We start from the raw sequence: 12992 nt of genomic DNA on the forward strand, positions 1-12992 counted from the left end.
AAACCTATTTGCATAAAATTCATCATCAAGCGAGAATTTAACTTAATGATAACGGTTGTCATTATTAGCATAATTTAGAAGTGTTTTTGATTCAAATTGCATAAATAGGACATTTGTCTACCCATTTATTTGCCAACATACCATTTTCATTTAAGCCATTCGACTCACTGTCATACAGTGCATACAGTCTTATATAGAATAGTATATACTGATAGAATCAATTATGCTGATACAGTATGCCTAATTCTAAATGCAACCGGATAAGATCGTTTAGTCTATTGTTTTTTCGGGGTCATTATGCTCCTCAGTATTCTTTCAGTAGTGCTCGTGTAGATCACGGACACTATGATCTCCAGAAACAAAATGGGTTCTTGGCTTTAAATGATAATATTTATCTCTCGAGACAGCAAGAAAATGACTGTATTCTTGTCGTCATCGTATAAGCAGTAATAACATCCAAGACTCTTAAACAACTAAATTGATTTACCCTACATGGTTCTATACATATGCGTTTTGAAAACATCTAATCGTGTTTGTAAATATTGTATGCAAGCCACTACTAATGTTATGGTTTAATTTTCCGGTAACACTATTTGTTTTCTGTAAGGTAAACGTTATTCGAATAGAGATTATAAATATATCTAATAAAGGAAAAATATATAGTGCCTTCACATATTGTATTCAATTCTCTCTGTTTTTTAAACATTTGATCTAATATATGGGTAAAGTGGAGGATGACAGAACTCAGCGAACATAGAAACATGATGGATTGTTTGGTAGAAGTTACGTTTTCCGTGCCTAAATCAATCGTTATAAAATTATACCGGAAACTAAAAAGCTTAATGCATGTGAAAAATCATGCTGATCAGTTTTCAAACAAGCATCTCAAAAGAAGTGCTGGAAGTTTTTCCTGGCTTAACGAGAAACGGAGGAAAGAGATGCATTGTAAAAATTTAATCAATTGTAATGCATCTAATAACTTTTTTGTTTCAATTGTGAGTCATATTCTTTAGTTTCGGAGTTCTACAGCTGATAGAATAGTTTTGCGGAAGAATTAATTTGCTTTACATTCCGGTTTTATTGATTCGAAACCTTTTGTTTTATTAACCCATACACATTTTTAATAGAGTTAGGCGAGGGACGCGGCTTATCAGGTCCGTAGAATAAACGGATTTCTCCGTCGTCGTTTCCTTCGCCCTCCACCGCTCCCTTTCCCCAGCAAGCCTCCAGAGTCCCTCATTCCACGCGCAACCTGCCCTTTCTTCGCCCGAGCGAAAACCCCTTCCTTCACTGCGGGCGTTCATCCATCCTCGCCCCCTTATTGGCCTCTTTCATTCAGCCACTCACTCCCACACCCGTTGTGCTGCAACCCTCGCTCACTCCTCTCCCTCACTGCCTCTTCACCCTCCTCCTCCCTGCGTTCCATGCATTCACATCAACGGGCCTAAATACGCTAATTTCGACGCCACTGCTAATTAGGTTTTCCATATTATTTTTGTTTTATTTTTTCATGTCTTCCCATCTCTCGTACTTCACGATTTTTTTTCGCTCTACACGTCATTTTTTTTGCACCCCAACTCGATTCTGATTTGTTTTTTATTTTATTTTCTTATGAAAAGGAAACTCAAAGACTAACTGTATTATAGTGAATAAACAGCAATAAATGAAGGATGTAACCCTTCATATTTTCATAAAAGATATTTTGTAGCATTACTTTTTTACTCGAAGTTGGTTTGGGACGGAAAATGTACTTGCCTTGGCAGGGGAAAAATGCACTAGTATGTACTATTCGTTGAAAGGTTCGATACTTCAGTGCGTCAGTACTGACTACTTTCTATTCCCTTGATAGCTAACAAATTTGTGTTTTTTTGTGATTTATTGAATTTTTCTGTTATATTCTATGAAATAGAGGTTCTTTTAACGTAATGAAAATTAGACATTTTTGCCAGCGAGCGTCCATGATTGCACAAATAATCTTAGTTGTTTTCTGTGGTTTTCATATCTTGGATAAAATTAAGTTTACATTCCTTGAATTGGCATTACATTCTTCTTCCGTACATAATAGATGGACCAGAACGGAAAAGAAAACATGTACTAGTAAGAGAGTAACTAGCTTCCCATGATCTGAAAAAATATACGATCATTGCAATTTGTATATTTTACGTAATATTAATAAAATAATTAAAAACCTTGATTAAATAATTTTTGTAGAAAAATTGATAGGTTTAATTCATTTTTTCCATGCAGAGTTTATGTAAAATACTACTAGTTCTGAATTACACTATTTTTAATTTCATATTTCAGTTTTAAGAGTACGAAAAAATATAAAACTCGACAATTTGAGTGTCAACCTTAAGTTAATAGCCTTCACCATAGTAATTAGAATTCGGAATTTATTCGTGGTTGTAATGTATACATGGTTGTAATAAGTGGGCTCAAATTCCTTGTAACGCATCTTGAAGGATATCTTCTCACGGCCGGACGTAATGCATTCATTAGAATTAGCACTTCGCCCAACCCACTCGTTTTGCCTGCGCAATGGAGTTTTGCAAGAGTGAAACACTAGGTGAATCCGGTGATGCGCGGAGTGACGGCATCATTATCCATTGGCAATAAGTAAATTGTGCTTATCCGAATGCTAAAGATGTTTTCGCACAGCTTCCTCGTTGTCGTTCACACGAACGGAATGAAAACACGTCGAAACGCGCGCACATGCTCCCTACACAAGCAACAGCACCCGCCCGCTCTTTTCCTTTCCTCCCCCGTCCCCATCCACTTTCCGACTTCGCACTCCTCTCCCCCCCCTCCGCCATCCCCAGCTCACGACCTCAACCTACTGCTTCGAGCATCATCATTCCATGGGAGAGGAACATCTTTTTAGTGTAGCCACCGCCACCCACGAGGCCACCCACAGAAAAAAAAGCCTTTGTTTGCTTTCGGCACGGCGGTGGTTTTGGGGTTAAATCAGCGCTCTCGCTTATCCCCTTATTTGCGGGTGCTTCTTCTTTTTTGTGCTCTCCCACCTGAAGCCCCATTCGCCAGACAAACCTCGTCAACCCCTTTTATTTTCTTGCACCCACCGGGCGGCGCGGCAGCCGCGCTGATTTAATTTGCATTCGTTTCCAAAAATGCGATGCGCATTAACCCCCGAGAATATTCTTCCGCGTTATCCGCTTTCCACTTTGCTTTGTGCGCTCCCACAACGGAACATTCCGGCGGCTGCGAGCATCGGGGAGCCACGAGCACAAACACACTCTCCCGTAGAAAAGAACTCGCATTATCTCCTGTGGGAATTTCTTCTCTCGTACTGACTCACTCCCCTTCTCCTAAAGTCCCTTTCCCTTTATACTGCTTCTCGCTCGCACGCCATCCCTTAACACACTGCTGGGGTAACCAATTGCCTCGCTCACCGCCTCCCTCCGACCCTACATACTTCCCTTCTTCCCCTTCCGCAGCCTTTTCCTCTCCGAGGACTTCCACTGTTTTATTTCTCCGTACGTGTGATTTCCCCCTCTTTCACTCTCTTTCCCACTCTTTTTTTCCCATCATCCTATGTGTCTCGACCAAAAACCTTCACTTATCTCCTTCCATCAGTCTTTCATTACCTTGTATTCTATCTGCCTCCTCGAACGGAGCTGGAGAATTAGCGAGTACTTGAAGCGTTTTATCTCGTTATATGACCAGAAAAATGAAAGCTGGAAATTTAAGAAAGTAAAAAAATCAGTCTTTCAAACGTTAGAGCGAGCGTCAATAGGAATTTTTTGCTCATTATAATTATTACCGTGACCCAAGCACTAAAACTAGTATTGTGACTTTACGCTGTCTCCAGGTTACCTGGATCAATGGTATGATAGTTATCAATGCTATTGTGTTTTGGTTACAATTGTTAAAATTAGCACATGCATAGATGCGATAAAAAACGAAAATAATTGCCGTCAACCGTAAACAGTTGAGTATATTTTTTAATGAAATGAAACAAAAAATAATCAAACAATCTTTCCCATTCTCATCCTGAAATTCTATTCTAAAATGTGATGTGTAACATGATTTTCAATCATTTATGCATTTCACACGCCTTATTGTTTGACGAAATTTATTTCAGCTTTGTGTCGGCTGGTTTATTTCATGCTCTCTTTTTAACGTAGCCGTCGGTTGTAGGGTAAAATAGGGGTCTCTCGGGAATGGTGCAACCCTTGTAGTTATATTGTAAATGTGGAGTGTGCGTGTGACTTTTAATAAATAAGTAAGTATTTCAGCTTGGAATTTAGTCTGAGGTTGAATACTTGATGAGAATTAACGGGCAATGCCTTCAACCAATTATACGTATCTTAGATTAAATATTTATGGGTAAAGTGAGGCACGGATGACCTTAGACATTGCTCTGTCGTTCACTTAACGGGAAGATCAGATAAAATTACGTCGTTGGGTGAGGAATTTGCATTTGGTGCTCAGATTAGAACAAAAAGTTGAACTTAAACCATTTTTAAGCCATAATTTTTTTTCTTAATATCTGTGTGGTCCTCATTAATAGAAATGGAGTTTTTCTTATGTCCCACGTTTGTTTAGCTTAAATTATTTAACTGCTTGTTTTTAGCTAAACAAATTGAGAAAATAACGCTTCAAATCGGCCAGCTTTCATTGCAATGTGCCAGTAAAACTGCACCAGCTTTTTCTAGCCTCAGAATTTTTTAGAAGTTTTCCTACGCCAAAGACGTTTAATTCTATCATGACGGATTAATTCAAGGAATTCCAGATTTCATTTCTCCTCGAATATTTTGAGCAGTTACATCAATTTATAGAGAACAAAAAGCTCTTGATTTTATGTAACTGGTATGTGGGAGGTATTTATTTTAATTTTATTCCGAAATATTTCCCTTCTGTAGTGCGGACGTGTTGATTGAATCAAGTGTAGAAATATGTGGCTAGGAGTGGAGTCATCGCTTCTATACAAATGGACGTTATATTTAGAGCGGAATATCGTTCATAAGAACTAGGTGTGTTATGGTATCTCTTTCTCGTTTTTGAATTATTTATTTACCTCCCCAAATATACTTGAATTATCTTCCTGATCATGGAGGTATGAATTTACCTCCATTGTTAAAAGATGAAATTGCTAGGGTGCCTCGAATTAAGGTTCCAGTTTCCACTAAATGTGCCTCATTTCTGTCTCAATCTCAGTTCAATTTACAAAAGCGACTAAATAATGTGGGCAATGCGAATTTTCTTCGGGATCATTGTATCGCCTTGTTGGTATTTAAAAAAAATAGACTCACTAAGTAGAGAAAGCGTAGAGGAACAATGCGTCTATGGAAATACAATCTTTTAATGAGCCAATTCGGGAGAGACCGGTGGTCGCCCTACTTGTGGCCACCCCGCGTGTTAATGGTGTGGACTGGGGACAGACCTTTGTTTCGACTCCTCCCTAAACAGTTCGCAGAGTGTGTCTATTTATTCGCGCGTTTATTTTTTTCCTCCATTAATATGTCTCCAACACTTACCTTTACCGCTTTCCACTTCCTTCCTACCTTCTTCCCTTCTCTCGCGCTTCTGCTCACTCCCTCCATCTCCCACTCTTCATCGAATCCCCTCCCTCACCACCCCCACCCTTACTCTTTTCTCTCCACCCCGCGCCAACACTTCCCTCGCCGCAACCCACTCCCTCAACAGCGCCCCCCATCCCCTTCAACACAACGATTCCCTTCAGCTTTTCATCCTCGCTCCCTCTGTCGACGTTTCTTTTGTTTTTTATTATACCCACAACACCGCCACCCTTTTATTTTCCGGCTCAATCCGCGCACGCCTTCCACGGCGACCGGCTTAAAAAAACAGGGAATAAAATGAAAAGCGGGGGAGAGGGATGGGCGGAGGGGGGAGAGGTTGGGGAAGAGGAGAGCCCCCGAGAGAAGAATAGGGAAAAGCCGGTGTTATTGTTTTGGCGTTTGAGTTTTTTTTGCCACGAGGCAGCATTGTTATGGGACCGATTTTTTCGGTCGGAAGTGTGCGGGAGGAGGATACGGAGATTGGGGAGGTGAGGAGGGGTGGGCAAGGAGGAGAGGAAGGCTGGCAAGAAGAAAAGGAGTGAAGAGTGGCTCTTGGGATTTGTTGGGGCGCTTGGAATTAACGATAATAAAAGTGTGGGGCCGAGGCTGTTGAAAAGAATAGATAGATACACACGCGGAGAGAAAGGTATCCAGGGCGGAGAGGAGATGGAAAAAAAGTGGACACGTGGAAAAAGATGGAGCAATTTAGAAACTGAGAAGGGTGGGTGTTAGTCCGAGGAGAGGGAGGAGAAAGGTCTGGGGGGCTTGGGCGGTCGCTTAATGTTTTCTGGTTGTTGGGAAGGGCACGGAAGGGGGGGTGGTTTTTTCTCGAGTGCGACGTGTTAGTTCAAGAGAAATATCTATCGCATAAGAATAAGGGCCAAAAGCTCAGGTTTAAGGAGAAAAAACATGTCATCCTACCATTTTCAGTGCCAAAATTAAATAATTACGAAGTAGTATGGGAAGATCTATTGAAATGTTTGTGTAGTTGAGGTGAGGGTAGTGTGTTTTCTCCCAGCTTCTCAAGAGATAATGCACATACATTTGGAAGTAGTTACTCGCGGTTGACCGTAAAACTATGTGTTTACTACCATAAAATTTATAAAAAATTATCAGTTCCTTGCCGTATTGCTTGGTAAGGAATAGAAGATGCAAAAGTATAAACCTTTAATATTTTCATGAGGACTAAGAAAAAGGAGCGAGTCACTGCCAATCATATTGTATCTGCTTTCAATCATTTTAATGATATGTAAAATATAAAAATCAAAGCGGGTGTGAGGGTTATTGTTTGAAAAGGAAACTTTGATTAGGTTACTAAAGGTATATCATTAGTCGTATTTATAGCGATTTGAAGAGAAACAAAAATCTACGATTTTAAGACCGACGTGCATATCTCTTGGTCACAACTTTCGCATTTGCCATCACATTTTGCCTATAGTTCTAATGGACCTATTCTCCTCAATGCGTTGTATGCTGTTTCAGGAAAGTCCAACTCGGAGAATGATAATGAATCACATAAGTTTCATAAAAATTCAACATATTGATTCAAAGAGTAGTTGCCAAATATCAAGTATTAATCCCCATAAAGGTTAATTGAAACTACAGGGTATATCACAGTTTACCTACCATGATGACGCGGCTCGATTTCACCAATGTAACGACAGATGGAAATTCATACGTAAGTCGTCCATAATTCGGTACTCACGGATCGCAAACACGATCACTCTCTAATCTTGGAACAAGTGAACGGACGTGTCGTCAAAAAAAAGTCACTAATTTACTTATATGTGGGTAGTAGGGGCGTTATTGATCTCCGGTAAAGAACGGGCGCACTATATTCATTTCCCGTGAGACGTATCAGCCTGGTTTTAAATTAAATGCATTAGTTACCGAGGAGAATTTACTGGATTATGGATTGAAAGCAATTAGCTAAAAGTGCCTGCAATTCTTTGATGAAATGAGAGCGCGGGTGAAAAATTAACGGATTTGGTTTCGATAGGCGGGATAGAAAGAGAGAAAGAGATGGAGGATACTCGGGAGCAGAGGTTGGCGGAAGCCAAGAAAGGGGGAGGGAGTGAGGGATGGGTTGGAACCGAGGGTTGAGGAAAGGGTTGGGGTGGGTTTTCCCGCCGGTGAATGGGGAGGGGAGAAGAGTGGTGGCGAAAGGGGACATCCTAAAGGGGGTTCGGGGAGGAAGAGGGTCTTCGAATGCTTCGTATGCACTTGGGCGTCGAGGGGTGAGGGGTGGTAGTGAGGGTGCGAAGACTCAACACCAGTGGCTGGGGGTTGGGGTATGAGGAGAAGGGGGGGAAAGGAGATAGTTGAAGCTGCTATCCTCGGCCTTGGCGTTTGACTCCGGGAGCACTCGTTGACAGAATACGAAGACCAATGGCGGTAGTAGAATTCAGCGGCGGATTTTAAAAGAATATTTATCGCAAGATTTGGTGCGCTGGGGAGAAAGATGCAAATCCTAGGTAAAGGAGAGCGAAGAGAATGATTCATGATTAACTTAGTGCTGGGATGCACTGCTTGAAGAATGCTACCACCCGACTGTCCATTAAGTCATTGACGCCGGCTACCAGTGAATTAGGACGCAATAATCCGACAACAGTCAAAAGACGTGAGACATTCGCGAAGTGTGAATAGAAGCAGCAGAAGAAACTGATCAGGCAATGACGGAACTTCGCAGACAGCTACAGTGAAGCAGATAATGAATTACGAAACTACTTCTTTGCCAATTGTTCCACTTGAAAATAGCGATTGTGATTTGAACCATGAAAATCGTGTTTGTTATTTTAAAGGGGCCTTACTATCACTTACTAACAACACTGTATCTTTCCACTCTCATTTATTCGGTACAACTAGTTTCGACGCATCTGCGTCATCCTCAGGTACAGAGTGACACATGCAGGTCGGTTATACACGTATACCTGTATGTATGTATGTAAAAAATATATGTATATATATATGTATATATATGTATATATATATATGTATATATATGTATATATATATATATGTATATATATGTATATATATGTATATATATATATGTATATATATATGTATATATATATGTATATATATATATGTATATATATATGTATATATATGTATATATATACATATATGTATATATATATATATATATATATATATATATATATGTATATATATATGTATATATACCCCACGTACCTGGCGTCAGAATTGCTACATTTAAATTTGTACACTCAACTTTTTTCTAATTAAAGTCCTGTTTTTTGTTATATTAAAAAGCACCTAAGGTTGTTTCTGTTATAGTGGGCAACCCAAAATTGGTCTTTTGGAAAGACCTTTCCTATTTTCAGGGATACATCTCCGTAGAACGGTAATTTGCACCACTTAATATGTTAGACAAAACAATAGGGAATGTAAATAGCAATAATTAATGATGTTCACAACATACAATATACAAGGTCCGTCCAAAAAATAAGTAGAATAAATCTGGGGAAATAAAATGAATTGCGTATCAAAGTACAAATTGCTGAAATTTTTCATGAGAGCACCCTTCTGTACCGAAACTCCAAAGCCAATGCCTTCAACAGTTGTGTCATGCTTCCTGTAAAGCATCAACAGGGCCCTCGCTCAGGTACCTCGTCATGGCATCTTTGACATAATAAAAATGGTTCAAAATGATACACAAAGGGCTTGTACTTGGGTCGCAACTCTTAGACCTATGTCTCGTCACCAGTAATCACCTATTCTAAAGAATTTGGATCACTATCACAGTAGTCCAAGAGGTCCTAGGCAAGATTGTTACACAAGCAGTCTGCCGACAGTCCTTTGGGACCGTCTTGGCACACCTTTTCCATGGCTAAATTTTCTGTAAAAATGCAATGTACTGTGGTTTTACGAATATTTCACTCTGCGTACATCCTGAAACTTGGGGGTCAATCAGAATTGAGCGTATGTCTCACTTTTTGCACGTTTTCATCACACTGCGTTGTTGATAAAGGTCTAGAGAATTCCTCATCGTCAACCTCCTCGTTGCCCTCCCAGAACATCCTGTGCAAGCAGACAACCATCACTTGGGACATTTCTCCATCTCCATAAGCATCCTTAACCATGGTCATGGTATCTGAACCCAATTTTTCAAGCTTAATGCAACATTTTATGGCATATCACTGCTCAATTGAAAGTGGCATCGTGAAATCCTGACATGAATGTAGAACAGGGGACCAGTCTAGCTGCAATCCGCACAGTGAAAATGGCCACACTTAACTAACGTGGGTTGCATTGCTTTTCCAAGATCTTCCATCACCTTTCCTGCTACAAATCACCCCATTCTAGCCATCTGAATTGGTGGCAAAAAATCATTCTTATTTTCGGGACATTCCCAGTAGTATTTTGGAAAGACAGCGCTGACTAAGAATAGTGAACATTTACCCCGACCACTAGCACTCTCATCCTCCTTCATGTGGAATCCTCTGACGGTACAAATTGCTCTTTGTGGTTAGCCCTCCTTTATCCGTATTACCCTTATTGTGGTAGGGGATGTGATCAGCTGGATTCTTGTCTGTTGGGTCCAAGGCCTTGCACAAGGTAACCTCCCGCACCAGACTTCCAGCCGCCTCTACATCCCATTTACTCGGTACACTGACCCGAACAACACAAATGACTTTCCAAGTGAATCTCTTTGGCAACCATTCGGTCGTTTTTGTTTCTCATCTCCGTAATATCACTACTACGTGTACATTAAGGTGTCACGACCAAATTTATGTTCAGTGAAAGATATGTTGTCGAGACTATATATATTATTGTGGAAATGGAAGAAACGGTGTGGCACCTTTAGAAATTAAGTAGCATGCTTTGATATTAGTTCGCGTTCATATAATTAAAGGCAGAGCTCGTAATGGGAAAATCCTATAGAGAATAAATTGAATCAGGTCAGAGAGACAGAAATGCACTAAATTAGCTGAAATAAAACCTGTAAACAATTGTTTTTGAACCTTTTTATGCATGCTTATAACCATCGTAATAAAATGTATAATTGTAATGAATTAAGAAAAAAGCTAGTGCATTCATTAGGATTAGCGTCTATGATGATGTTAGTTAATTTTCATTCCCACAAGTCAGTTATTAAATTGAATTAATTAAAACGAAATTTATTAAGCATGCGTGCATACTAAAAGGACGATATCCTAGTAGCATCTACACTAAGGTGAAAAGTGTACGGGGTTAGTTCACTATAAAAGGAATCGTAGTCCATGGAGACAAATAAATAGAGGTCAGTGTTAATTTTCGTAATCTGTCATTCTCTATGGTAATCGTGAAATTTGAGGAAAAACGAATCCTCCAAACAACCTGATCGTTTGTGCATCACATTTATTTTGTATTTTATCATCCGATCAGGCCATATCTTGGGGGACTTGCATTATTTTCTCGATGTGGTAAATAAAAGACAAAGATTGACATCCTTGTAATCAGTTTATATGAATATGAGTCTATAAATAAAATCAATTAAAATAAAATTTTGAGTGTTTGGTAGTGATTCTCAAAGTATCTTTCACATAAATTACGAGATACCACAGAAGAGGAGTCAAAATTTGGTGTTTATGGCATCTAAGGTCGAACATAACAGGCTTATGTCAGCCGTAGCTAGTAGAATCGAGCAGATAGAAGGGTCTAGGGTGCGTATTGGAATAGGGATTCACGGCTGGGGAAGTGTGATTGAAATGGGGTTGTGGGAGAAGGGGGTTGATGGGAAGGGCGTTGTGGAGTGGAGAAAACTGAGATTTATGATGTGAGCGAGGGGAGATCTCGGTAGCAGGTGTCGCTCTTTCAAAATAATATGGAATGCAAATCTTTTTTTAACGCGGAACTGTCGTTTCCTCATATTATTCTTTTCCTCCTTTCTCATATTGTTCTCCACTTTTTCCCCCAAGTCGATTTATAACGGTTTCGCTGTGAGTTCTTCTCCTTGGGGACTGTGGATCCTAACTTGTTGGAGAACCGTCCTTTTCCACTATTCCAAGTGCTAAACTATATTTAAACGGCTACGTCTTCGAGAATGCAAAATTTATCGCAAAAGATAATGACATGGTATTTGTTGTGCTGAGTGTGCCGCTTTGATGTGTAGTTTAGGTATGAATCGGTGGAGTGAATTTTCCCATTCCACGTACCGCGAAGGAACTTGGCATTATTTTACCTTGATTTGATTACTCTTTCAATCTTCCGCATACTAACTTTCATTAGGGTCCTTAATTGTTACTAAATATCATATGAAACATTTTGCATTTTTATGCCACACAACTTGAAATCCAAACCGGTAGTGACGTGGAGGGTTATTAATATCTACGTGTAGACGTTTCCTCTCCAAAATACATTTTGCTCAATCAACAGAATAGATTACCCAGACGAGTTTATTGAGTATTTGTTTACCCAAGAACTACTCAAAGCTTTGCAGGTAGGGAAAAACTGTAGTATGTAGCACTTGTAAACTAGGGTGAAAAATTTATTCCATTGCTTAGCTTTCATTTAGAAGTGAAATTAGATTTTCTCTAGATGAACGATTGGAGAACGTTTGACTCTGTGACAGTTTATTTCTTTTAGTTTTCCAAGCAGTGGGAGAATTTGATAACATTTTTGATCTAGGAATACATACGATGAAAATGTTTTCTTATTAGTTCAACGCTCTTACGATAGGGTATAGTGTTTTTATGACATCGGAGTGCGCTTTATTTTTAAGTGGATAACCGATGAGCAGTAGGAACTTTGCTTCTCGTCGAAGCGATCAATTGGCGAGGAACGATAGGAATGCTTGAATTTTTTCGTGAATCGCTTGACCACTCACTTCGTACGAGCACTTCTCAACACAGCACAACCCTCTCTCTCTCTCTCTTTTTTTTTGATCCCAAAATTCCATCGAGGTTTTCAATTTGGGAATCGCGCTCAACACCTACAATAAGGGGCCACTCGCTCCCTTTCCAAGCCGTGGCTTTCCCTTCCTTCGCCTCCGCTCGCTTTCATCTTTGACGTGCACGAACGAATTTATTAAAAAAGCCGTGTTTTCAGAATTTTTATCCCGCCGCTATTGAAGGAAACTCAGGGACGGAAGTTGTATCCCGGAATCGTTTTGAAAAATTGGGTGGGAACCGCAATTTTCGAAGGGCGCCATGATCTCGGAAGATCAAAAGAGCAAATTTTGATCCATCTGTTTGAAGGATCACTAATTCGTGATTGCATTTCAAGAAATATTTTCCGCCATTCCCGAGCGTCGTTACAACAGGCTCTCTCATTCGGAAAAAAAAGTTTCTTCTCTCCTTGATTGAACTAGTTTAATAACTTTCAAACATTCTTGTAAAATTTAAATTTTATTTCAACTTCGTCAACGGTGCACTATAGTTCGCAAATATGCTTATGCAATTAACATCCGAACAATAGCTTCGTGAGCACTGATTACTTGAGTGG

Source organism: Hetaerina americana, unplaced genomic scaffold, assembly GCF_022747635.1.
Source record: "Hetaerina americana unplaced genomic scaffold, ioHetAmer1.1.p SCAF_3, whole genome shotgun sequence".
NCBI lineage: Eukaryota > Metazoa > Arthropoda > Insecta > Odonata > Calopterygidae > Hetaerina > Hetaerina americana.